This window comes from Zonotrichia albicollis, chromosome 9 (genome assembly GCF_047830755.1).
Source record: "Zonotrichia albicollis isolate bZonAlb1 chromosome 9, bZonAlb1.hap1, whole genome shotgun sequence".
In the NCBI taxonomy this organism is placed as follows: Eukaryota; Metazoa; Chordata; class Aves; order Passeriformes; family Passerellidae; genus Zonotrichia; species Zonotrichia albicollis.
The window spans coordinates 38,322,014-38,349,030 of record NC_133827.1 but is presented as its reverse complement, the minus strand read 5'-3'; the positions used below and the strand labels follow the sequence as shown (position 1 = coordinate 38,349,030).

The 27,017-nt window shown below is 45.2% G+C and overlaps 1 protein-coding gene across 6 annotated transcripts in view; it reads right to left on the bottom strand.

Moving 5' to 3' along the window:
- Positions 1–27,017, bottom strand: part of MECOM (MDS1 and EVI1 complex locus) — a 321,931-nt gene that overhangs the window by 293,959 nt on the left and 955 nt on the right. The window lies entirely within an intron of this gene.

Sequence of the window (27,017 nt, the reverse complement as noted above, 5' to 3'; positions counted from 1 at the left end):
CACGTGTTTCACTCCAGAGAGCTCAGAGGAGCTCGTGGTTTAGACAAGGACTGGCCAAACCACATTCTGTATCCCCATTTCAGCCCCCTGTGTTCCTCCATGATCTCTAGGAAAATAGTTTCATTTATGTGCTACCCAATTTACTCTTATTTTACAAGAGCTAACAGCAACACCCATCCCACAGAGGTGTTGGGAATTGAATGAGGTGGTTAAACACGCCTAAGCCACATTCATATCACAAGTAATAAAAATACGTTACAAATGCCTAACAATAAAGAAATAACATGACTCAAGCCACTGCTGGTTGTGGTTGTGGTTTTGTGAAACAAAAAAATCTTACTGATGGGGAAAATTGCCGATGATTTGCTTCACAGAAAGAAAAAATAAACAAGTACAGTATAACATGGAACAAAGTTACAGTTTGATCAGGGATGCTCTTTATATTAATAACCGATGCAGGCTGAAAAATTTTGATGTCAGTTCAAATGTTTCCAGGCCTTGGAGATGGAAGGTAGAGCTCTGCATGCTGAATGCAACAGTTCTGACAGGAGGATTGCAAACAGCTCACGTTCATGTGCCAGCATCTGATACTGGAACTGAGACACGCTGTATTGGCAAGCAAACCCTCATTTTTATTGCACATTCAGTTTTCTCTTGCTTTACTGCAAACAGGATTTGAAGTTTGTGCACTAAAAGGACAGTAGATACATTGCCTCTCACCGATGCTCCCTGCAAGACACTGAGACCAGTCTGCAGAGCAGCCCAAGGAGAGATCAGTATGTAAAGTATGTCTGGAGCACCACATTCAGCTCACTCCAGCATGCGCCATGGAGGAGAAATTAATGATACGTGGAAAGCTCATTCCAGATGATCACAGTGACCAAAACTCTTGGACTTACAGACTCTTATTTCTTTTTTCCCCCTGCACCCAGAGAGAATCCCTCTTGTTTTTATTCTAATCACAGACTGGAAAACCAGAACTTTCCCCAACCACCCAAGTGGAAGCAAAAGTGCTGATTTCAGAGCAACAAGGGCAAAACAAACCCAGATCATGCATCTCCCATCCTGGGGTTTTGGAATCAAGAACAGTGCACACCTTCTGGCATCATAAACAGACACATGAAAGTAAAATTAAACTGCTAAACCCTTGGGTATTCCTTGGGACAAGAAAAAAGTAAGAAGTGACATCAAAGATAAGTTGTTTACATATTGGGGGACCTGTCTGCTCGTCCCTTCACATTGATTTTTACGGTACAAAAATATTATTTCAGTGACAAGGATGTAAACCTTATTCAAAACAGGATTTAAACCATATCCTGAGAGTGAGGCATCTCTTCAGATAGCCTGCCTGCACTTACAGCATACCGAAGGCATGCTGATTTTCGTCTGCAGTGTTTGTTAAGAGGGTCACAATATCAGGAAGCAGGAGAAGGCTCATCAAAGCCTCGTTGCTCGCCTTCACCGCTCATCAGCTAGACAGTACCTTGTTTTTTAAAGCTGGGCGGAAATGCATCTCCAGTGACCCATTGTTAGAAACTTCCTTTTGTCTTTAAGTTTGCTGGAAGGAGTACGGGGCCCCTTTTAACTCTTTTCCAATAGGTAATTTCCCTTAATTAGGGCTCTCATTACAAGTGAGAATTTATCAGACATGATTAAAGAAGCATCTTGTCTCTTTCCTATCGCCTCAAAAAGGGGCATATTTTGATCTCCCAGCGTGTCTTGCAAACACAGATAAGCACAGGCGCTGAGCTGGGAGATCACAGCAGAAATTTGGCCTGCTCAGAAAGTTCATGTTTGGAACTCGGCATCCTCAGAGCTTCCCCCTGAGTGGCAGGGTGTCAGAGCTGCCGCAGTGGGGAGCGGGGAGCTCCTGGGGTGGGCAGGAAACTGGGGCTGCAGAGCCCAGCTCTGGGGCTTGGGGAGCCACAGCTCCCTCAAAACCCCACAGCACTGCACAAATCACCTTCCTGCACGTCCCTGGGCTTCCCTCCTTCAGGGCTCCCATTCCAGGCAGACACTCCCCCAATTTAAAAGGGCAACTCCTACCTATGGCCATGGGGTTTTAATGAATAACACCTGAGTATGGCCATTTTGGGGCACCTCTCAATGCATTTCTCCCAGTTGAAAGTATGAGAGGTCCAACACAGCCTGCTGAACCAAAATCCTGCTCTCACATGATGAGGTTGCTCTACAGGTGCAGCCTCTGCCATCAATGCCCCACACCTTCTCCTCAGCATCTGCTTCTCCAGCAGGAGAAAAATCTCCCAGTGACTTCCAAGGCAGCCAGATTGAGCTGGTATGTTAAAAATGTACTTGGGCTCCCAGTAATATTATTTACTTTTAATAAGCATGCGTGATAAACTCATGGCCAAGTGTACTATTTTATGGAGTAACTATGGAGATGCAAGTTATTGTTTGCTTCTGTGAACCAACCAAAAGCACCAAAACTCGTAACAGCAAGAGTATTAATTTGCACCAAAAGAAAACACACTTTCCAACTTCCAAATCATAGTATGTGCTTACTGTCATTAATGATCTAGTATTTACACTCACATTGAGCACAGGGTGAGCCTTGGTCTGACAATAAAGAAGCAATAAGGAATTTTCCAAACATTAAAAACATTCCTAATCCATGAATCACCTACAATCTGAGGTGTCACAAACATTCATCTCCGTATGTGTCACCCACAAACATCTGTCCCCTCTTCCCCTCGCACGAACACGCATTCCATTCAACCACAGATACAATCAGGCTTTAATTTTATTTTTCTCACATAATGTTAATCAAGAGCTAAAAAGATAATTTCCTTCTACCACAAAGCAATTCCACTGTGGTGGAACAAACTGTTATCTTAAGTTTCACAGAGCAATTGTTCAATAATTCCTGTTTGTGGCTCTTTTCCAAATCCTTGAGAATAGCTCAGGCTGCCAACACTCCTTAAAAAAAAAAAAAAAAAAAAATTCACAACAGAAGCCGAAAAGCACTTGCTGTCACTCAGGGGTTCAGTGGTGGCAGACTCAGCCATTTCTCAGAAGAAACTCCAGCTCTGAGACTCCAACATGCAGAAATTCACTGTCTGTTTGAAGACAATTGCCTGGAAAGATATAAGCTCCCAGACTGTAAATTTGTCGCAGCACCGGCCCTGTGAGATGGTGTTATCTTGGCTTGGTGAATTCAGTGAATTGGAAGCTCCATGAGGAAAAATAATAAGGAGGATACTTGGCATTTCTGCAGTGTTTTCTTCATGCAAAGCACAGAACGAGCTTCAAGCGTTTAATGTTTATTAAAGACTGGGAGGGCGTTTTGTTGTGTGAAAGGAAACTGATAACGTGGATTTCTTCAGCAAAAGTAATAAAATGTTCTGTTTCTATGGGAAAAAAAATTAAAAATAATAACAACAGCCCTTAGCCAGAAAATACCCTGCATGTCAAAATTACAATTAATTTTAGCCCATGATCTCAGGGAGGAAGGGACAGTCATTTACTATAGCTCGTACAATGAGCAGCTCAGCAGGGCACTGCCCTGCCCAGCAGTGGGAGCTACATCACACAAATATTAGAGCAATATTAATCACCACGAGTGAAAGTGCAGCACCCAGCTGCCGTTCCAAAGTCTCTGGGTCCGAGCCAAGTGAGGAATAGGGCAGGGAGGGAGGCGCAGGGGCTCAGCCCAGCAGGCACAGGACACGGAGCTGAGATCGCACCTGACCTCCAAAGCATCCCAAAATAGCCCCGTGATAACCTGGCCAGGATATTCCCAGGGGTTTGGCCATGGCTTGGTCAGGGCAGATCCTGCTGCTGGGCAAGTCTGGTGTTATCATCAGCATCACACTCACATCATGTTCAACCCCAATGCTGAAAGGAAGGGCAAACGAGGGTTTTTTGCTCCAGAATGTCAATATCCACAAAGATAATCAGGATAACTGGATGAACCACAACTTTTGGCTTTATTTGTTTCTCTAAAATACTTACACTTGGGTACAACTGTGTGTAGCCAATGAAGTTATGTGGAGTAAAATTTAAAAATTAAGCCCAGACCATATATTGAACCATGCCAACAGCAAGAATCAGCAAGAGCCTCCTGCCATGGTGTTAAAGCCCCATGGAAGGGAAACCAGCTGGGCTTTCCTGCTGCAGGTGGACCATTCTCCAGCCCACCTAGGTCTGTGTCTCTGCTATGGGACAAGAGGCATCTCCTGTTCTCTGTCTGCTCTGGATGAAGCTCAAGAAAAGCAAAATCAATAAGGACATGAAGAGGGGAGATGCCAGATCACACACTGCATTTTTAACTATTCTGTCCTCAGTGACAGAGGTAAAACATTAAAATAATTGCCAGGAATCAAGATATTTGTTAATTCCTGTTCTCTCCCACGGCTTGCTAGGCAAAGCAGTGTTTATAAGGCCAGGATCCTTTCACAAATCCTCACACAAATCCCACTGATATCAGCTAGGGTACTACATATTGCATATACTGGAGACCACACCTCTCGTTCCAAATCCAGGCCTCCACATTCAGTAGTTTACCTATTTGACCCCCAATCTCTCCTGGCTTTGCATCCCTGACTTTACCAGCACCGTTCCCTTTAAGTTCCTCCTGGCTCAGGGATGCAGACACAGGAGAAGGGCCACCCTGGGCTAAAACACACATACACGCACATGACTTAACACCCTGATCCTCCAGGATAAGCTATGAGCCTGTAAATCACCACACTTCCAGAAAACAATAGCCACCTCTTGTTTAAATAAAACTGCACCTGCTACATTAACATACCACCGAACAATCGCTTTGTTTTTCGCCAGGCAGCCAGGCTGAAGCTTCCTGACCCATATACTGAAAGGGTATTCTTAGAAGGGGAGAGGGGTTTCACAGAGAGCACCAGCTTAGCCGTGATCACCTTCCTTCCTTCTTTTGTATTGGGGATGCGTGATCTTGTTTAGCTTTCAACAGGTTTATTTCCATCGTGGCTCTCCAAGACCATGCAACCCTTCTTTGGCAAATGTTGCCTCTTTTGGTTTCCTATCTTAGGCAATCACAAGCTCTGAAGTGCAATTTGGGCCATTTCAAGTAATTTTTTAGCAGATTTTCCTCCCATCCAAAGAGTTTGGGCCAAGCAGGTGCCAGCTGTAAACCCCTTTGCCAAACATTCAAACGTCACTAAATTGTTTTGATCTCCTCCACAGCAGGTTAATTATGATGCCTGTTTCAAGTTTATTTATCTCTACTCAATGATTTTTTATTGATTGTGCTGGAACCCTCGTCTAGTGCAGTTATTTTGCTAAATAATGTGCTCAGTGGTGACTGAAAAATGGGCTGTTGGAGAGGCTGGGTCACGGATGCAGGGAGTAATAAGAGTTTTGTAGAAGTAGGCAGCAGACACAAGAGCCAACTTCTCCATTTCACAAAGAAACACAGTGTCTCCAGTGAGGAGCATGGATGGGGCATTGCTAAGCCAAAAACCAATTTAACTCCTGAATCTGAGCCCAAAGCAAACCCAAATCCAGCCCGGCCAGTGCATTCCTGCTTAGACGTGCATCTCCAAAGGAGCACCCTGCCTCCACACCCGTGTCCACCCACGGCCAGGAGCGCTTCCTCACGACCTCAGCTTTCCAGGAATGTGGTACCCACTCTTCCTCACATCCCCTTCCTGGCTGCCTGCCCCACACCACGCTTCCTGCTCGTCCCACACTGCTCTCGGCCGGATCCAGCACCTCCCAATTCACGCAATCATTTCCATTCTCGGCTGCCTGAAACCAGCAAACTTTGTGGGAGCTGTGCTCCACGGCCCCCATCAACAGTAACATCAAAGTTCCAGCCTTTTAAAACTACAGCTGAACTTATAAAATGCCCTCTGGGTTTAGACCATCCTACACAATCGTAAGAATATTTGTCCTGCTCCTGCAGGCGCTACTAGTAGGTTACTCCTCTTCCTTTTATTCAAATTACAGCACTACAGACTAAGCATCGAGTGGCTTCTAGTGGAGCAGCTCAGAATTAAAGAGAATTTTATCAAAATATGCTTCAAGGTACTACACGGAGTTTCAGGTGAATCCTGAAGTCCAGGTTGCATAGATAGTCTCCAGGGAACTGGCTGACCACCATGGGAACTGGGATTTCCTCTCACACAAACCAACAAACACACAAGTCCACACCAGCACAACCCTTTCATAACCAGAAATCTCTGCATGTCTCATCTACAAAGTGCCCAACCAGTCCACTCTCATTATTGTTCCTTTCCAATCAATATATTAAATTAATTTTAAAAACCTTGCACATGCAAGACATGACATTGGAAGTGGAAGAAATTACCCTGAAAGCCAGGTTAACCTCCTGGTCCCTCTATCAGCAAGATGTGTAACCCTATAGCAGGGAAACAGACTCCAGCTCTCCTCAAGATCTGCCCTGACCAGGACCTGCTCTGCTGCACCCTGTGATGGATCCCAATGGGCATCTCTTGGCCAAACCCCCCAGCAGCACCATTTGATTTCACTGCCTCCAGACCAGAGAGCCCAAAGTGGGATGCAGAACCCTGTGTGCCTCACCCAGGACCAGCACCAAGATGGCCAGTGGGAATCACCAGGATCTGCAGAGCTTCAGCTCTGTGAGTCCCACAGTGTCTGCAGCCACCTGTGCAGGAGCTGTCACTGTGCCACAGGAAAGGCCACCTGTGGGACAGACAGGTGCTGAGAAGCCTTTGCAGCCCAGCAGCAGCTTGGGGTCAGGAGGAACCAGTACATCTTACAATGAAGGGAAACTGAGCCAAGCTCTGGACCAGTCCCTTCCTGACACAGGGGCACTTGAAATATGGGTCAAGAACAAAGCGTCCTGTTAATCAGAGTTTGTCTCGTGCAGTGAAAAACGTGCAATATTTGGTTCACAAGCTGAATTCCAAACTGCCTGGCCATTTTCCCTTTAACTTTCCAAATTTATTGTAGTGTGAGAGCTTGGCCCTCTTTACAGTGTTTCAGTGACTGACACAGCACTTGGTCATGGAGACTCACATCCCCCATCCCCTCTGTGTCCCAGGGCAGAGCCAACTCTTGCATGAGCACAGGTTCAGCATCCACAGGGCAGTTAATTCCTGCTGAGCCCTCAATTAATCATTCTCCTTTTATTTTCCTGTGCTGCAGTCTTCTCTACTACCTTGCTCCTTCCAAAAGCCAGCTGGCTCTACCACCAACCCTCCCAAAAACAGTGATTAACCCCGCAGGCATCTCTGGAATATGGGTGGCAGAGGAGCCACCACTGACAGCATCTCCCAAACTCACAAGGGCCAGAGGCAGATCCTCATCATTGTTGGAGGTGAGAGAGATACCTTCATCCTCATGGCAGGTGGCTGCTGTAGATACAACCAACACCTGCCAAGAAGAGGGGCCAATTTGTGTCCCAAGAGGATAAAGAAAAAAATAACTGGGGAGAGAGGGAGGGCAGGGGGTGTCATTTGGCCTTGGAGCAAAGCCTGGAAGAAGCACCACTTCCATCTTTGGCCCCCACACCCTTCCCCTGCTCTAGTCACTAGAGAATACTTCTTCCCTTCCCTTTTATCAGTCAGGCTCACAGATTGAATGTTATCAATTGACAGCTTTAAAGCTAAGGAATTGTATAAATTAAACACAGTCTGAAGCAAATATACTGAGGAGCTAGAATTTATATACACACTAGATATGGGAGCTCTTACTTATTACCCACTTAAGGCTATGGCACTGATGAATGGTAAGGCCACCCCATCCCTGAAGGCACTTTTCATTACCCACAGTATAGGAATATTGAGAGAGTGTGTGTATGTATCCAGCATGACTGCTCATTTCCATAGTTCTCCATCAGGTTTGCATTCAGTTTATAAAATAAAAAATTACTCCAGGGACACATTTCACTCATTCCAGAACCCTTTCTCTCTCCCTCAGCCCATATCCTGGCTGCCTCTCTCCTTCTCAGTGCCCCTATACTGTAACAATGCCTTTAAATCTGATGGTGCTTATTAAACGAAACAACTTAATTACTATCAATATATAATGTTGTGTACTTCAGCCTCAACCAAGGCGTCTGATCCCATTCTGCTCCTGACCTTTAATGGCCATCAAATCAAAGTAATTTTGGTCAGCTCAGTACAGCTCTGACACATGCCCAGGTCAGGAAGATGAAGGGACACTAATCTACCATGTTACCCTGCCCATTGTTTAATACCTTTTTCAATAGAATCTAATAACTGGAGAAATGCCAGTTTTCTGTCTAGTTTGGGTTAAAACCTCTTTCCCTGAAAATAAATAATTATGGAACATACTGAATAGCCCAGGGTTTACATAATTGGTGCCTCTTAGAGCAATATACTTGCCTTTGAAGTTTGCAAGGAGAGGAATTTAGGAATTCAAATCAGCGGCAGCGCTCCTGAGTGCGCTGCGCTCTCCATCTTGGAGGGGCCAGCACCAAAGCAGGCTTAATTAAGGGAAGTGAAAACCACTTTCGATTCACCAAGGTAACACAAGTGCATTGCTTCCTCTGAATTGAGGGGAAAATAGCAGGAATGCTTCCACTCAACGGCAGCTATTCTGCAGGCTGGGACTCAAGTCCTTCGGAAGGGCGGGGGGGGGGGGGAAAGAAATCTATCATAAAATAACCAGTAACACAGCAGCCCCTGCATAAAGACAACAGGAGTGTTTAGGTTCAAGCATTACTATTTATATGTATTGTTTCCCTAGTGCTAAACAAAACAGGTTTTCCCATGCCAAAGCAAGGGATGCTGCCAGGAGAACTAGACGCCCTGTCTGGATGGGACAAATAGCTTGACCTCTTGACAGGGCAGCTGGATGCAGCAATATTTTACAGCAGGCTCACTTTGCTAATGCACTTGCACCAGGCCACTCTCAAAGCAACCCACGCTCCAGAAAAAAAAAATAAAAAACCCCCAACAACTTAACTGCAGCACAAAAACATCACATCAAGGCGGATACCAGCGACTCTCTGGCAAACCAGCTCTGGCTGCATCAAATGCAAGGGCAGGAAACTGGGGAAGCATTCAGGGATTGCCAGGTTTCAAACCAGCCCTGCCTCTGCTCTGGTGAAAGAGGGAGGCTACAAATCATATCTGCCCAGCTCCTGAAAACACCAGTCACGGAAGCTGAGCAGAAAACACAGAAGGATGTTTTTGTTAATTACCTGTTCCTCCACTGCCCATTCTTTACCTGCAGTCATTAGTCATGTAACAGAGCGGGCAGGTAACAAAACCCAGCCACAGAGATTTATAGGGCATCTCTCAACCCCAGGGTCCCGCAGCAGCTTACAGGGTTGGGATTACATCATGCCAGAGCTCTTCAAAGGCTGAGGGGCCAAAACCGCCCTTGGTGCAGCCTCCACCACCCCGCAGGTGCCGCTCCAGGTCATGAGGAGTGTTGCAGATCCATAGAGACAGACTCCATCCCTCCCAGCCCCTGTCCAAGGGGAGCAGGATGTGCTAGGCTCTGTTCAGCCTCTGCACTGTCCATGCAAGGGAAAGAGGGAGGATGCCATCAGCTCCGGGGGAGCTGCACGGGTGTAACTCAGAGCAGGATTTGTAATCAATCCTCACCCAGACACTTACTTGAGAAGGAATTCAGGGTTTGGCTGTACGTACACCAGAATCACTTCACAACCACTGAATACATTTATGATGTAATTGAAACCCCCAGGGATTTTTCTTAAAGACAAACCTTATCCATTTAGGGTCGATTCTGCATCGTTAAAGTTAATGGGAGTTGTGTCACTTACTTCACAGACAGTGGGGCTGAGAAGGGATGGGGCAGAGCAGATCACTCCACACAGTGCATCAGCTGCAGCTCTGCCTGTCAGCTTCCCCGAGACACAGGAAAGGAGTGTTTTGCCATTATTTCTTAGAAAAGTTTACTCTTATAAGGCACAGACACCAAGACCTGACCATACTTTGCTCTCGTTCAGGCTGAAGTAAATCCCAAGGGAAGCTGCTGAAATCAGCAGAGAACCAGGCTCAGCCTGGGCAGAGCCCAGCTGGACACAGAGGTGTTTTAGCACTGCCATTCTGTGCTTCCCCCACATTGGCTTTGCAAGAATCCTCTCTCCAGGCACACAAAGCTGAAGTGCAAAATATCCTTTTGATTCAGAAGTCAGCACACAAAAGCATTTTTCCTCATAAACTGCCATGCAAACCTTTTCCCTGCCAGCCCTTCTCTGTATCTGATCCCACATCTGTTTGCCCTGAGTGGAAAACACTGGTGAGTTTAAATGGCATGAGTCAACTCCCACAACCAAGAAGGGCACAGCCTAGACCACCAAATCACAGCTTATGAGTCTTTCCTAGCATATTCTGAGATAAAAGATCTCAGTTTTATTCAAACAGAGCCAAACCCTGCTGATACCTAATTTTGCTTCTATTACCTCATTAATAACCTACAGACATTTGCAGCTTACACTTCTTTATGTCTGCATTGTGGTTGTCATACCGAGGCACAAGGGCTATATCTTGTTGTATTTGTTTTGGGTTTAATTCCCAGTTCTAGTCTATGCCTCTGCCACCTTTACAGGGCTGAGCTCAATTAACCCTTTTGTGTTCTCTTTGCAGTGAGCTGCAGCAGCTGACAAGCAATCCATGATCTTTTAACAGCCTTAATGTATTCATGTGAAAATATTCATTGACAGCTTTATGTAGCGTGGCAATCACTAAAAGTGGGATTTAAAGCACAAAAGTGGCATTTAGTAGTTGAGTGTAAGGGCATGTTCATGTGTCAGTTAATTGCAAACATGTTTAAAATGTGTATTTTGAGCTTAAAACAAACCTGCACTTTTAACAAATGCTTTTCATATTGGTCAGACTGGCAAAACCAAAAACAAGTTCAAGTAATTTAACCACATCAGGTAAACTCTTTAAAAAAAGGTTTTAAATGAGGGATAAAACTGTTTACAAGTTTTTAACTGTAAAATATTTCTTTTCTTCTTGTATCTTGCCAATATCAATAAAGAAACAACATGTATAAATATATATAAACAGACACTTGGCATAAGAACACATTTCATGAAATATGAGTAATAGAGCAGGAAAATTCGAAGTATATTTCTTTTTTTACTGTACTGAATGGACAGGTTACTGTAAAGAATGCATTCTGTGCAGATGGATGAAAACACAAAGCGCACGCAGGATACGTAGGATGTGAGCAGGGTGTTCATTTCCAGGTAGAAACGCAAACATTTTGGTTCATTTCAGATCTCACTTACACTGCACTATTTGGTGTCATTTCATTGACTCCCATGTACTTGGACTTGAGTCCAGCAAAGCACTTAAACACATGCTCAGCTTTAAGCGCACAATAGTCCCCTTGAAGTCAAATTAAGCACATATTTACGTGCTTTGCTGGATCAGGGCCATACTACAGATTTACACAGATGTAAGTGAGCTCAGATGAGCTCAAGCCACAATGTTTGTGTCCAGATTCAAATCCAATTGGCAAATGCTTTCAAAAGCCAGAGGTATTTGGATTAGGGGTTTTGGTCCAAGCCAATCTGTAACTTTAGTACCTGAACCCGCTTTTCTCGTGCGCCCAGGACTCCCATCGGCATTAGTGGGAGCTTTGGAGGCACAAGAAGTACAAGAGCAAGACCTCTGGGACTAAAGAGCCAATTTACTTAAACCCAAATTATAACATTTTTAACCTTTCGATTAAACCAAACTCCCACCAGAGTTCAGCCCTTGCTCCATTACATTTCTCACCCAGCATTTGGATTTTTTGTTTATCGTATTACTATTGCTTTTGGCCAGCACTCACTTTATTATATAACATTAACCTAGGAAAAACTAATGGGCACCATCAAATAGCTGTTAACATAAAGCACTTACAAACAAGTGCCATTAGTGGACCAGCAGACAGCACAGGAACTCATTTATGTTACATCTGTTAACATTGGATAAACACAGGTTTACAATCTTTAAATGGCAAATGATGCCTCAGTCTGGTCAGAAATTAATTTACAGGTTTCTCACAGACTCCACAGGTCCAGCCACAACGTGGGTGCCACTGAACCCCCACACACTGAACCCCAATCCATGAGTAAACCAGCTAAGAAGTGCTAGAGCACACACTGGCACATTTTCACCCATCTGCATGCACCAGCCTCTAACATAGCTGGATTTTTCACTTGCGGCATCAGACATGCAAGTCCTTTTCTACACGGTAAAATAAAAATAAATCTTCAAAACACAAGAAACAGAAGTTTTCACCCACCATTCTGCGGCTGTGCACTCTCTGCACAGATCAGCAGGTTCCTGCTGCTGGTGTTGCTCGGAGCAGAGGTGCTGCTGGCTTTGGGAAGCCTGTGGTTCCCATAAATGTGGGAAACACCAGCACCAACATGGGAAATCACCCCAGCCCAGCACAAGAAACTGGAGAGCCCTTTCAGCAATTCCTGCCCTCTCTAGAGGATGCTCCTTATCAGCAACAGCCTCCAACACACCCCTCACCCTTGCTGTGGTCAGCAAAGCCCCTGTGGGACAGCTCTGCTGGTTTTATCAGACACCCTTTCAGGATTAGCACACCTTTTCCTGCTTATTAACCAAAACCAGAGCAAGGTGGTGCTGTTCAATCACCTCCACCACTGCAAATGCAAGAGGCAAAGCTCTCACAGCACACTGTGAGTGTTCAAGAGAAAGGCAGGCCCTGAGCACCCTTAAAAACATCTCCCTTCTCACACACAGCTGACCAGGGCAGCAAGAAACTGAGAAACACTCTGGATTCTGCTGCTGCCTGATGGTCACCCAAACCTGCAGCTAGAAATTAATTGATTTTTTTCTTTAAGTGCTTCTATACATCAAGGAAAGTACAGACAATAAGCAGAATCATGGTGCTGGAAGAAGAAGCAGCAGAAGGGCTGGCATTAAAGGCTGCAACACAAAGTGAAACTACACATGGCATCCAACACCAATTCTCATAATGTTTTAGCTATGGATGGGGACTGTGCTGGGAACAGAGTGGCTTGTCATTCCCCTGAGCTAATCTCCAGCATGATCTGAAAAAGCACACTGGGGAGGAAAAAAACCCCTTCCTCCCATTGCTTTGGGATTTTGTAACCAACACTGAAAAGAATAGCAGCACCAGTAGAAACAACACTAAACAAGTGAAAACTTTGCAGGAAAAAAAAAAAGAAGAAAAGTAGTTAGGCCTCAAGGAAACATCAAACCATTTTTGTAGCCTCTACCCGTATTACAGGAGAAATAACATTTTGTCACCAGGTCTGGGATGACACCTTAAGACTCCTGTTATAGCATGTGCTTACAGCCAGGAGATGGAAACACTCCCAATTTTGGCTGCAGGCAGCAAAAAGCAGCAGCAAACTTGACAAAAGCCCAGAACCACCCCCAACACTTTGCCAAAGCCCAAAAACCCCTGGCCCAAACCCACCACTACACGAGCAGTACCTGAGATCATGGCTCCACACAGAGCTTCCGCCACAGCAGGGTGTAAAGCATTCCACGGTGTCCTACAGGACAAACAGCAAAGCACTTGGAGGAGCAAACCCCCATCTCCTACCCAGCACAGAACTGACCTTTCTGTGCCCTAACTACCTTGCAAACAAGTGTAAAATAGAGGAGCCAATTTCACCTTGATTTGGCTCAGCTGAGCAGGTCCCTGCACAGCTGTATGGAGATGAAGCTCAGGAGATGCACAATCACCCTTCAAATCTTTCTTTTCTCTTTGTACTGAGTGATCTTCACACCTGTATCTCCCACCACCCCTATGTCCCTTCCCCTCTCAGGACATCTGACACATCAAGTGCACAAAAACACTGTGTGAGATTCTGAAAACCTGAGAAATCCTGTTGCAATCATGGAAAGAAATCAGCTGGACAGCCTGGGCACATGAAAGGCTGGGGAGGACAACATCAGGTGGGGCTCAGTCCCAGTTCGTTAGTACATAATTGCAAAAGCAGATCTCCTGCTCTTCTACATTGCTTTTTGCTTTTTTTTTCCCCTTGAAAAAAATTGTACCTTAGTTAACTGCCTTTCTTCACTCGAACATTCAGGAAACCAGAAATTATATAACTCCAGTCTAAAATTTACTTTTCCTCAGATGGTGTTCCACATCTCAACAGAGTTTTTAAAGATGTTATATAATTTTTTAATAATCACCAAGATCAGTGTAGCTGTAGTACTGGAAAAATCTCCTAAGAACTGATGGAGCACCGAGGGCTAGAAAACACAAGAGTGACTGATGGGTAGCCCTGATAATTCTGTATATCAGGAAGTGGAATGAGAGATGGATAGATAACATAATGTTGTTATATAGCCACAAAAACAAGCCTATAAAGATATTCCCAGAAATTAAAGTCCAGGCTGTCTCACCACGACTGTTTGCTGTGAAATAAATGATACCTATGGAAGAATGCAAACCCCAAGGACACGCCGAAATACAAAAGAAGAAAAAAAAACCTTATTTTAAAGAATCTAAGAGAAAAACCCTTATTTTAAAGAATTGAAACTATTTTCAATTCTTTAGAAGAGAATTGAAAAGAAGAGAAAGAGAAAAATCCTTATTTTAAAGAATTGAAATTATTTTCCACTTCTAAGCATTATACACTGAGGGCCTTGACAGAGTGAAGATTGCCCTGTATCTGCTTTCTCCACCTCTGGATGGATCCCAGGAGGAGCAGCCAGCACTGAGCCCATCCCCTGCCAAAGTGGGCTCTGCTCTCACACCAGTTTTACACCAGTTTTACACCAGTTTAGCTCCTTTTGCATTCTAAGAGGTAAAAAAACCCTTTGAGCCAGGGCTGTCTGTGAGGCTCCTGCAGCTGACACAAGGCACAGACTGGGGAAAAGGTCTGTCTGCTCCTGCTCCTCTGATGGTTGAAGAAAAGGTATCATGGAGAAGAAAGGGAAAAGAAGCCTCAAGAATGAGAGTTTGGCTGAAAACCCCACCAGTGAAACACACTTTCTCTTGCTAGCCTCCTGCAGAATATGTCTTCAAGCTATTGGCAGATTTGGACGTACATAAAATATCTTCTGTTAATACATTTTCACGTTAAGTTGATCCAGATACTTTCTGAAATTAAGTGCCTTCTTCCAGCTTAATGTGTATTAGCCATGTACTTCTATTAACTCAGCCCAGTGTCAAAATACAGCAGTAGAGGTTAATATTCAGACGTAGCTGTTTTTCTAGCCATTCATATCACTTTTATTTCCTTTCCTTTTTTGTTCTTTCCTTAACCTCTTTTTTACTGCTGTTAAATTCCTTGCTTTTCATTTTTGCAGGAGTTCAGCCTTCCAGCCCGCTCCCCGATGCTGTGAGACATCAGCTCAGGCTCAGACTTATTACTTCTGATATGTCACTCCTCAGGCAGGGAGCCTAAAGCAACACTGCTCCCTCCAGCCCTCGCAGGCTTCAGCTGGATCCTCACCAACCCCTGGAGCACAGCTATTTCTGCAGCAGGAGCACAGAGGGAAGATGTGGACCTGAAAAGTAAGCCCAGCACCTTCATTTACACTGAGCCTCTGAAACAGGAGGCTGAGCAGGAAGTCAAGATGCACAGAGGTTTAGCCATGTTAGCTTGCTGAGATCCTGTATAAATATATATTTATATATTTGTATATAAATGATATAGCACTGGGGAAGCAGAGGAAAGCAGGAGAACAGCATATTCAGGGCCTATTTTGTATATGAAAAGCACCAATCATCTCTTAAAACAGATGTCCCAAATTATTCCTGTGCAGAAAGTGCCAGTAGAGCCGATTTGTTTGGCTCCTCCTGCTCAGGGGTCTGACAGCAATCCATCAGACACGTCCCATTTCCCAGTCCTCTTCCCCCCTCCATCCCTGCCCACTCTCTGGTCACCTCCACCTCATTCCCAGTGCTTCCTTTACTGCTGGCCCTTCTTTCTAGGAGCACTGGCAGGATGAGCTTAATGGTTACTGGCTGTGGTATGTACAAGGTGCATAAACAAAGTGGGTAAAAGACATCAAATATTTTCTTATTCTCTCTACTCTGTGGTACCAGGAAGTGCAACCTATGAAAAGGAAATCCAGTCTTTGGAATGGATATTCCTTTTTTTTCCTCTAGTTTCTTCACCTTTTTTCTTTCCCACAGTGGTCTCTGCATTCCCTTGTCTCATTCAAGCTGCATAAATAGCACTGAGCAATGATGAGGTCTAAATTCTGTTTAAAACCCCAGAAAGGGCTTTTAAGGTTATATCTGCGTCCTCAGACCAGTTAGAACTGGAAGAAGAAATATCTGTGATTTAGTGTCTAATAAACAAACCACCAAGGTCAAGATGGCATCTTCTCCCTTATCCAGAACCACTTCCCTCAACATTTTGAGCTGTTGCATGTATTAGCAGTACTCCCTCCAGAGCCCAGCCATGTTTAATTTCCCTTCTATAAATGACTTCCCAAAGAGAAGTGGGTGTGAATTATTACATTGTAAAATAGATTTTTAAAAGATGAGCCATGCCAAGCGTAAAATAGTTATTGTGTGAGGAGCAAACATAGTGGAGGTTTATCTTGTGGATTCTGCACCTAGGTTTACACACAGCCAAAAGGCTGAGGGACAAGTGATTTTAATAGCCTGGTTTAGAAAATGAGCCTGGACATTGTGATGATCACCTCACCTGTAAAAACCAGATGTATTATTAATTTGTAACCAGGTGTATTTCTAATTTGAAATAGATCTTAAATGTAATTCAAATTAGAAATGCTTCACCCTCCAAAAATAAATGTGTGTTGCTCATCCCTGGACCTGGGTCAAGCTGTTCCTGTTTTTTTAAAGGACTATCCCTTCCAAGGGCTACCCAGTGGTCTGATCCAAAAGTCAATTCAGGTCTGATCCATTTTGGGACCCTGGAGTGTGTGGCACTGCTTCCCACAGCAGATCCAAGCACTGGAGCACCTTGGCTTCCAACATTTCTCTCTATTTACAAAACGTTGTATCGAAAACCGTAACGCTGGTAACAAAATTGCAATCAGAAGTCCGGAAATTGCTAAATAAAGCCCATTTTACTGCTTAACTTCAAGGAAAACCATAAAATTATCAGTCCTCCCTTTCCCCGATATATTTTCTTCGCAGTTTGCGATGCTCCGTGGGGTATTTCGCTATGTGAACTCCGTGACAGTTTGGCTCCAAATTATCCAAACATAAAACTGAGCTTATGGAGCCTCACTCAGAGGTTGTGCGGACCCTTTTCATTGGCAGGGACTTGAAAAGAGCCTTAATAAACCTTATAGGCTTGAGGGACTCTTTGGTTGCTGGCTCTTGCCAGCTCAGGTCCCTCTGGCAGAGCCCGCGTGGAAGGCGGGCTGGAACCACAGCCCGGGGCTTTTATTGGGCTGGATTACCTGCCGGCGTTGCCTTCTTCCTTCCCTGAGAATCTCAGAGCTGTTTGCTTTGAAAGCAAGCAGGTGATGCTGCAAGGATACTCATAGCTTAATGCAGCTTGATCACCCAAGATTATGGACACGGCCAAAAATAATAGGGTCAGTTAAAACAGAGCCAGAGGGGCGGTTTGCTGGTAGGGGGAAAGGGCTCATGTGATTAAAGCTGGAGCACGTCCACCTGTGTGCGAGCCATGGAGCCCTGACTCTGTGGATTTTCCTTAAAGCATCCATTTCTCCTCAGGAATTTATTACTGCCTCCAGTGATGCTGTAATTGCACGTGTAGGGCAGCAGGCCCCAAGTTTAATCTGCATTTCTCAGGGCCTGAGCTCCGTGCAGGCTGCCCATGTTTGCACAGAGCTCAGCACAACAGGCTGGCTGCATTCTGTGGTTGCTGTTTTAATTCAAGTTATAATAAATAATAATGTCAGGTTGGAAATAAATCTTCTGTGTTTGGTCCATGACTGATCCTTCAGCTTGGTGCATGGTAGAAGCCCCAGCTGGGAAGGTTTGCTGCATCCCGTCCTGGGTCTGACTCTGTACCACCCCTCTGGCTCTGTCTCAGCTCAGTTCTCACTCAGGGCATTGCTACAGTACAGATAATTTCACCTTTTCTCTCATTCTGAGGCTGGTCACTGATATTAAAGACACTGCACAGGTTTGTTCACTCAGATCTCTCTGATCTGCATCCTCTGGAGTGACCTAGTGCATTGTTTCTTCATTTCTCAGTTACCTTGGCTTTACCAGAAAGCACAAACTCCTGGACAGTAATTATTCAGACAGAGCATAGCTGCTTAATAGCATTTTCACAGGCAGCCAGTGACTACTGAAATATTGCTTTCCATATGAACTGAAAGAATCAGGATGAATATCTCATGCTGTTTATATTTTACAATTAAGAAGTCCTCATTATTGCTGTAAATCATCATTATCACGGCACAGTAACAATGAAACAGCAAAACTAAAAAGCAGTGCAGTTAGCTCAGATACAGCTGATATCACTTTGCTTTTCAGTGTTGTATATTCTTAGACCAATGCTCCATGCCAGTCCCTGTAGCCAAAAATACATCAAGAGCCTAAAAAAAGTAAAATAGAAACATCACTTCAAAATTATTTCAAACAACATATTTCCTTTTTTTTCCTTTTTACAGAGCCACAAAGAGAATGGGAAAGATTAAAACTCACCAAAAGCATTGCTTAATTCCTCACCAAGGTGCAAGTAAATAAAACGTGCCACGGTAAGTTCAAATGGCAAAGAGTTTTCAAGAGGGGAAGGTGAATAATTTCTGTCAAACACTGGAAATGTTAAATGGTTTTTAAATCAAAAATATGGGCACCACCAGTGACTCAAGCTGTGCTTTGGACATGTTTGGGGTGATTTTTTTCCAGCAGTCGGTGCTTGTCTCTCTCACACCTTCTGTTGGTCTGAGATGAAATCAGGAGGCAATAAATGGAGCAGTTACTGGAGGAACCAGGTACCTTCAGCAGCAGAGGCATTTGCTCAGAAGGTACAAATTCAGGCTGTTTGGAGAACCACAGCCCTTGGAATGGGGAGCCCTGCAGTGCAAGCCAGGGGTGCTGGACCCCTCCCACACCCCCCAAGTGACCTCCTCAGCCCTCAGAGATCCTCACCCCATGGGAGAGATGGAGCACGGTGGGAAACAAGGATCCAGAGCCACCACAGTGCCCCCATCAGCAGCGTTCATATTTCATCCTAATGGCTAAAATGACTCTTAAATGAGGCCAGATTATAGGGCCAACCTAATTCACTTAGGCTGATGTAAATCCAGGTATCTGTTACAGCATCACATGTTGGGGCTCACCGCAGAGCAAAAGCTGCTGATAACCCCCCTCTCCCAAGGAGGAAGGGAAGCAGATTCCTCCCAGCCAGAGCCAGTCCAAGGCCCACTGAAGTCGGTACAAGCTCCTTCAGCTCCAGTGGGTTTGGGAGAAGGCCCGCAATGAGCTCTGGGCCAGCTCTGCTGCCAAAACGCAAAATCCTTTTCCACTGGCTTTGCCAGTTTGGTGTTAATACATGTGTGAAGGAGCTTGGGGCAGGGGAGGAAGTTTTTGAGGGTTTGTTTTTTCTTTAACTGAGGAATGATTTCACCCTTGCCAGCATGTGGACTTTGTGCAAAAGAGCGGGAGAGGAGGCGGGAGATCTTTTCCCTGAAGCCATCAGCTCCCTGCTGCAGCATCCCAGCAGAGGGTGGATGTGTCCATCCCAGCAAAGGGTGGATGTGTCCATCACAGGAACCTCTGAGTCCCTAAGGCCAACTTAATCCCCCTCTCTGTGCTGCAGAAGAGCAAATCAGGAGTCATGGGTGGGCATCAGCACAGAGCCCTGCTCACCACACCCAGCTGAAACAAAAGGAGGGCTGATAAATGTGGGATGTGGGAGAAAAGTATCCCTTGGACACCAGTGAGCCTCCCATCCCAGTATAACAGGACCTGCTGCAATCTAGTATCATTTTTGTCCCATTTTCCCCATAAAACAACCCTGCCCTGAGCCACCCTTCAGCTTTCTCTGCCGCTCAGCACTTTCCCCACTGCCGAGTTTTATGTTGCACATGTCCCACACAAGATGGTGTTGCCCCTTTGGCTTTCCAGGGGAAGGGCTCTGCCTTCCTGTGGCTTTCAGAGCATGTAGCCCAGCCGGTCTCAGAATTAAACTGGGGCTTTTCCAGGCTGCCTCAGTATAAACAGTTTCAGTAAGGCACATGTTATACGGTAAGATCATCCGAAACCAAACATTTTCCCACTGCACACAATAAACATCCATAATAAATTACATTATACAAAATATATTTATGGCTAATTTTTTAATTTAAACCACCTGGGAAATTTTTGTTAGCCTGGTTGATATGAAGGTCTCAGTACTCTGGTAATCTAATGATATCTAATAGACAAAATAGTATGATGTTACAGCAGTCTCAAAGCTTTCATTTTCTGTATCCTTCTCAGAGATCAAACTGGCAGAACCCATATTTTTTGAAATTTTATACATAATTGGTGATGCAATTGCCAAAAATAACCTATTCATAGAAGTCTTGCTCTTCTGGTTTCTAACTTACTGTAATCACGGAACAGAGCAGTGAACTGCTCTGCAATGGAATATGGGTTTGGGTCAGGGAGCAAGGGCTACGATTGTGTGGCAGTTTCCATTCTGTGGATTATTTTACAGGCAATTTAAATTTAGTTTGGAGTTTAAACAGGGCTAAAATGTAGTGCACCCATTCAGACATAAAAGCAATTCTTCAGAAGAGAAACAAAGCTGTAACTTGGGTATATTTCTTTGCTGAACCAAAATTTCGCTCCAATATAAGATTTTCTAAACAAAAGCTATCGGTGTCAAAGGAGACAGGAGTGCTTCTGTTGCGTAAATTAAGCTCAGAACTGTAATCCTTCCACCATAAAACTCTCATGCTCATCACAGAGCAGCAAGATTTCCAAAAAGACTCAAGATCATCCCAGATCCCTCTCCAGCCAATACAAATCCCAGCTCAAGCCGTGCTGTGGATCTGCAACGAGCGCTGGCGGCTTGGTAGTTGCTGGACTCATTTTAAAGTGCAGCCCATAGCTTTAGCTACTTCCTTGCCTCCTGTTGTTCCTGGGACTTGGAGGCCATGTGGTACATTTCAGCCTTAACTCTGAATTTCCTTTATTCGGAGATCAAACTCTGACATTCCCTCAAGGTAGTGGGGGTTATGTCGTTGTGTATATCCCAGTTTAAAAGATAATGCTTCACTGAAACAGACCACAGCATTAAACCCTGAAATAAAACGAATTGCATTTCACTTCCCAACTCTTATTGCTGGATTAACTCACATTTCTTTCTCTTTGTTACATATTTAGCACCAAATACAATATTCATTGCAGGCTAGCTTCCCTCCTCCCACACGTATCCGTGGCTGCCCTTTCTTCCAGCAGCCCTGGAGAAGGCAATGCCTCGGCACAGCCTGGAAATGCAAACAAAAGGGAGGGAACAGAAAGTCAATCAGTGATCAGACAGGGTTTCTTTATACCCTGAGAATTTTGATTTTTTATTTAAAATGGCAGTGCAAAGAGACAGAGTCCTGGGGACAACAACACCCACTTCTCCTTAGCTCCTCCATCCCCTTCCCCACCTTGCTGCTCCTCTGCCAGCAAACACCTCCCTCCAGCAGATCCTGCAGCAAAGGGGTCCTGGAGGTGCTTCCTGATGCTTACTGATCTATATCATGGTCTCTGCTGCTCTTGGCTGGCTGTTTAGAACAGCAGCAGCAGTAACCTGTTGCACAGGAACAGGGCAGGAACCCACTGGAAATCCATCACAGAGCAGCGATCAAACCACCGAGCCCGGACCCTGCTCTCCGCACCCAAACCTCGGCTCCCACACCCTGCTCCTCCTTCCCGTCTTTGACAAACCCATCATTGCATTGCCCTCAGAGCTGGGCACTCGTGAGGGTGCCTGTGATGCAGGTAAGCAGTGCTGAGGATGGAAAACACTTTGTGCCAGATGTTGGCTCTGCGTTGTCAGAGCTGAACCTGGGTTTTTTAATGACCATTTCGTTTTTAAGTGCATTCCTGTGATCCCAGCCCTGAGCTTATGTCTCCATATGAAACTGCACTGCTTTAACTGGGTGCATAGATTATAAAACCAGGAAGAGTGGTCTGGTCTGCTACCCCTGTACAACACAGGCTACAGGAATTCCCTAAATTAATTCCTGTTTGGATTAGCTCATATCTTTTTAGAAAAACAGCCAACCTTAATTAAGACAAAGGAATTCCACTGAGGTTGAAACCCACCCAGCTCTCAGTAAATAGTTTTACTGGCTAAATACCTTCACTACTTTAAAATATAAACCTCATTTCTAATCTGCATTTGTCCAGTTCTAGCTCTGTCTACTGAATAAAATGACACTTGCATCTGCTAGTTTGAAAACCATGTGGGATTAAACCTTTTTCTGCTCTTCATAAGCCACTTCTTGCCTAACTAAACTGAAATGATGTAAAACTGATTGTATTAAATTACAGCAAAAGAACACCGACTTGCTCCAAAAATGACAGCAAACCTAGTTAAATTTTAAATAAACAAATATTATGAATTCTTGGTTGGAAACCTAAGTGTCTGAACAAGCCCTTCCAAAGCTAAAGTACATTTGTTTAAAAAGTGGTTTACTGCAAAGCAAGGCAATTTCTGTGGACAAGGTTTCATTAGCTGAGATTTACAAAACTCCATCTGCTTCCCCACTGCCCTTTCCTCATCCACCTGGGGCGGGAGCAACCACCAAGATTTTCTGTCTTCCACCACATACCTGTCCTGGCAGAAAATTCATTCCTATTTCTTCTTCACCAACTCAGACAGCTTTATCAGGGAGCTGTGCTCCCCAGGACAGGCAGAAATGCCTTCTCTGTCCAGCCACCTTTACTTCCATGGGAAGGCAATAAATATTTTACAATGGATATTCCTGCCACGGAAGCGCACAATTAGTGTGTATTTGGGAAGCATCCCAGGGAACAACACCCAGGCTCCTGCATATCAGTTCTGTGTTCCCTACAGAGAATTTCAGAGCATTTGTGGATGTACAGATATTGGTGTCAGGACTACAAGCACCCTTGCAGCCTGTGCATACCACAATCTCTCCCTAAATTATACACTGTACATATATTAATTGCAATTACAAATATCAAATGGATTTACCTGCTTTTCTCTGTATGTGCACACACAGACACAGCTGTTATGCACATAAATAAATATATCTCCATGGCATAAGCAGAAAAGCATGATCTGAACACACATGTGTGCACACCTCTCCATAAGCACAGCCACATCCACACTTACTGAAATAAGTAGGTGAATAGGTGAATATGAACACTAATAGCCATTTATGGCAAACAACAATGAAAGCTGTCCCTGGAGCCCGCCTAGGGTAGGGCAGCCAAAATGATTGAGTATGTACAGGGCACTGCTGCAGCAATGGCACTCACTTGGGCCTCCTTTTAGAAATGATTAATATTTAACTGGCTTGGTGAACCTGGCTTTGGTTTTAGCTATGATTAGATAACAGGGTGCACAGAGCTGTCCCTCTGAGGACGTGGTGGGATGCCCGAGCAGCTGCCAGTCGTGCTTTGTGAGGAGACAGACAGAAAGTGAGAAGGGGAGAGATAGGAGACAGTGAAAAACAAAAAACACCACCAAAAGTGCTCAGCTCCGTTTGTGTTTGTTTGGAAAGAAAAGGGGGAAAAGCAGCCCGAGAGGCCGGTGTAATAAGATGCTGTAGCTTTCATGAAGGAGGTGAAATAATTTTAAACACAGACACACAATGAGTTTATTTATTTAGAAAGTTGTTAAATAGAGTCTGGGAATTCAAATATTCAATGTTGACATTGTACAGAGCTGGCGGGGAGCCAGCCCCGGCTCTCCAGAGGGACCCAATGGCCACGGCGCCCAGGCCCTCGCCCCTCCCAGCCCACTAACTAGGTAAAAGCCATTAGTTATACCCACAAGCAATATCTGAATCCCAGTCAAATAATGTTGCCTCAGCCAGCCAACTTCAAAGGCGTGTAAGTGTGTTTGGCTTTTTAGTGCTGGAACTGCAGCAATATGTCACACTTTTGAAAGAGTTTTGTAAACAGTTCCTTCCCCTTTGTAGAAACATTTCTTAAGTTTCTTGTACCCCATGTAAACAGCGTTAATTAACAAGGGTTACATTTTTCATTTACAAGCGGGGCTGTATTAATAATAGCGGGCTCGCCTTTTCGGACCGTCCTTTTCCTTTGTGTCCTTTCCCTGCCCAACCCCGCGGCCGGCCCGGGAGCAGCCGGGAGGCACCGCAGGGCTCAGCCCCGCCGGAAAAGCTGGAACCAAATTCAGGGATGGCTGATGGCCCTGAGCAAGAGAGAAGGATAGAAAGGGGGGAGAGGGAAGAAAAGGGAAGGAGGGGGAAAAATGGAGAAGAAGGTAAAAAAATGGAGGAGGAGAAAAGGAAAAAAAAGAAAAGAAAAGAAAAGAAAAGAAAAGAAAAGAAAAGAAAAGAAAAGAAAAGAAAAGAAAAGAAAAGAAAAGAAAAGAAAAGAAAAGAAAAGAAAAGAAAAGAAAAGAAAAGAAAAGAAAAGAAAAGAAAAGAAAAGAAAAGAAAAGAAAAGAAAAGAAAAGAAAAGAAAAGAAAAAGAAAGTAAAAGAGAGCAGAGGAGGAGAGAAGAGAAGGAATGAAGGAAGGGCAGAAAGGGAGCGAAAAGCCACACGCCGCTCTCCGCCCTGAAAAGGGTTAATGAAGCGCCTGGTGAAAATATGCCCGGCATATAATGGGATTGTCTGGCCCGTCCCCGCAGCCCCCGTGCCCGCGCAGGAGCCGCCCGGGGACAGCGCCGCTCCGGGGATGCCGCCGGCCGGGCCGGGCCGGGCTGTGCCGGGCCGGGCGGTTCCGAGCCGGGCCGGGCCCGGTGCCGGGGCGGTGCTGACCCGCGGCATCGGCGGTGGAGGGGCCGGGCCGGGCGGGGCGGGGTGCGAGGGACAGAGGGACAGACGGACAGAGGGACAGAAGGACCGCCGGCCGCCCCCAGGCCCGGAGCATCGTTGGCCGGTGCCCGCGGCGGTGCCGGCGCCCGGAGGCGGAGGCGATGGTAAAGCCATGGCAAATAAACAGCCCTGCCGAGAGGCCCGGCGGCCGGCACACGGCAAACGTCTCCCTGCTCGAAAACAAATTCCCGGACAGTCTTAAACAGGCAAATAAACTTGCCGGCTCTGTTTTTCAATCAAGCCTTTTAAGTACTAGACTGAGGCAAATTACAGGCGCAGGAAAACCTGCTGAAACTTAGGAAAGTGCTATTTTACTATCTCAGATGGTTAGAGGGATCTGGATCTACCTTGGCTGCACTAAATTGCCTGTAAAAAAGTGGTGATAAAGTGTAAAAGTAACAAGTGCCTCCTTATTCACGTGTGTTCCCCTAATCTGATCACCTTCTGTCTCTTTATGAGGCTACTGGGTGGCTGGGCTTCCCCGGGCCGGCGCTGGGGCGGGGGTTATTCGGGGATACGCTCGCACCGGGCGGGCACGAACCCGCCCGGGTGGAAAGGCGGCTGTCCCGGGCCTGTCCCGGGGCGCGGATCCCCGCGCAGGTGCAGCGCGGCCGCGGCCGGCAGGGCCCGCACCCCGAGAGCGCGGCGGGCACAGCGACTGCGGCGTGTGCTTCGCCTTATTTTTACAGCTGGACATTTAAAAAATTCACTGGCTGTTCCCCGCGTGGCTCTTTTTGTTTCTTGTGAATTATTTTTCTATTTGCTTTTTTTTTATTTTTAAGAGTTGGGTAAAGCCTCGAAATTATTTTTTAGCAATTTTACACTGAGGTCAAGAAAATACCCCTCAGGTATTCTCCCTTAATTAGGAGGGAAAAGCTTGCCTGGGTATTGGCGACAGTCACGCAATCGGGGCGATTTTTTTGTTTCACGCATAAAGCAATAAAAGTGAAATAGTACAAGAAATGCACTTTATCCCGATCTGTATCTTTTTCCACGCAAAAGAGCGAAGGCTGCAAAGTATTTTCCTATTCCTAACTCAGACAGAAAGAACTGAAAAGCTAAAACCTTTTTCTCTCGAACGACTAAATTGAAGAGGTCGCCTCCAGCCCTCCTTCCACTTGCCATGAAACTGAGACGCTCTTCGGGGGGGAAAGAAGCAGCTTTTCGGAACACAAAAAAAGAAATAAATCCCGGCTTTTTAAATATGATTTCCTTTATGAGTCGATTGTAACCGAAGGATTATTTAATGCAACACATCTGTCTAGGAGGGGAAAGTGCTGCTGCTGCTGCTGCTGCTGCAAGACGCGCAAAGTTTGCAGTCGATCGGATCTCGCCCGCGGAGCTGGAGCCGGAGCAGGAGCAGCAGCAGCAGGAGCCCTGCATCGCTGCGCGGCCAGCAAAGCAAAGGAGAGGCGAGGAAACCTGACGGATTCTGTCGGGGATGGGAGATTTTCCCCCCCATAATTAGCTCCAAAGCATGGATGGCAACCTTGAGATTTAAAAATGTATTTGTTTTCAAATTGAGGGCGCTGGACTATCCACTTTGAGATCACCTAATCAAACGCAGGTTGCTGCTGTTGTTCAGGTTCAGAGAAGAGCTGACGATGATCCAGAGACATCTTTCACTTCCCCTTTTCCACGCTTCTCTATTTTTTCCCCCTTCACAAATAAAGTGTAAATAAGCATCTGCTTTTTACGTCACACAACTTATGCAACATTTCATCTGACATTTTTTCCTCCTGCCCATTTTTTTTTTACTCGGGAGTGTGAGTTGCCACCGCCATGGATATCAAATGAAACTTGCCCAGATGTGTCAGAGAAAATAAAGACATCAGTTGCTTTTAAAATAGGACGCGAAAGCTGGCGAAGTTTTGTTGTTGAATCCCTCAGTTTTTAAAGAAGAAAAAAAAATTTTTTAAAAGAGAAAAAAAAAAAAAAAGAAAAAAGGAGCCCCAACACTGCAGCAGTTAAAAGCAGAGATCCCTATCATAAAGGAGAAACAGATGGGGTGAGCGTAAGACAAATAATTAAGTAAGTCGGGCTTTGCGTGTGGACGGCCGAGCCCTTGCCTCGCGGAACACAGACCTTCGGGCGGCCAAACTGTATAAAAAAGTGCTGGAAAAGCGCCTGAAATTACAACATTTACATCAACTTTTCGCGG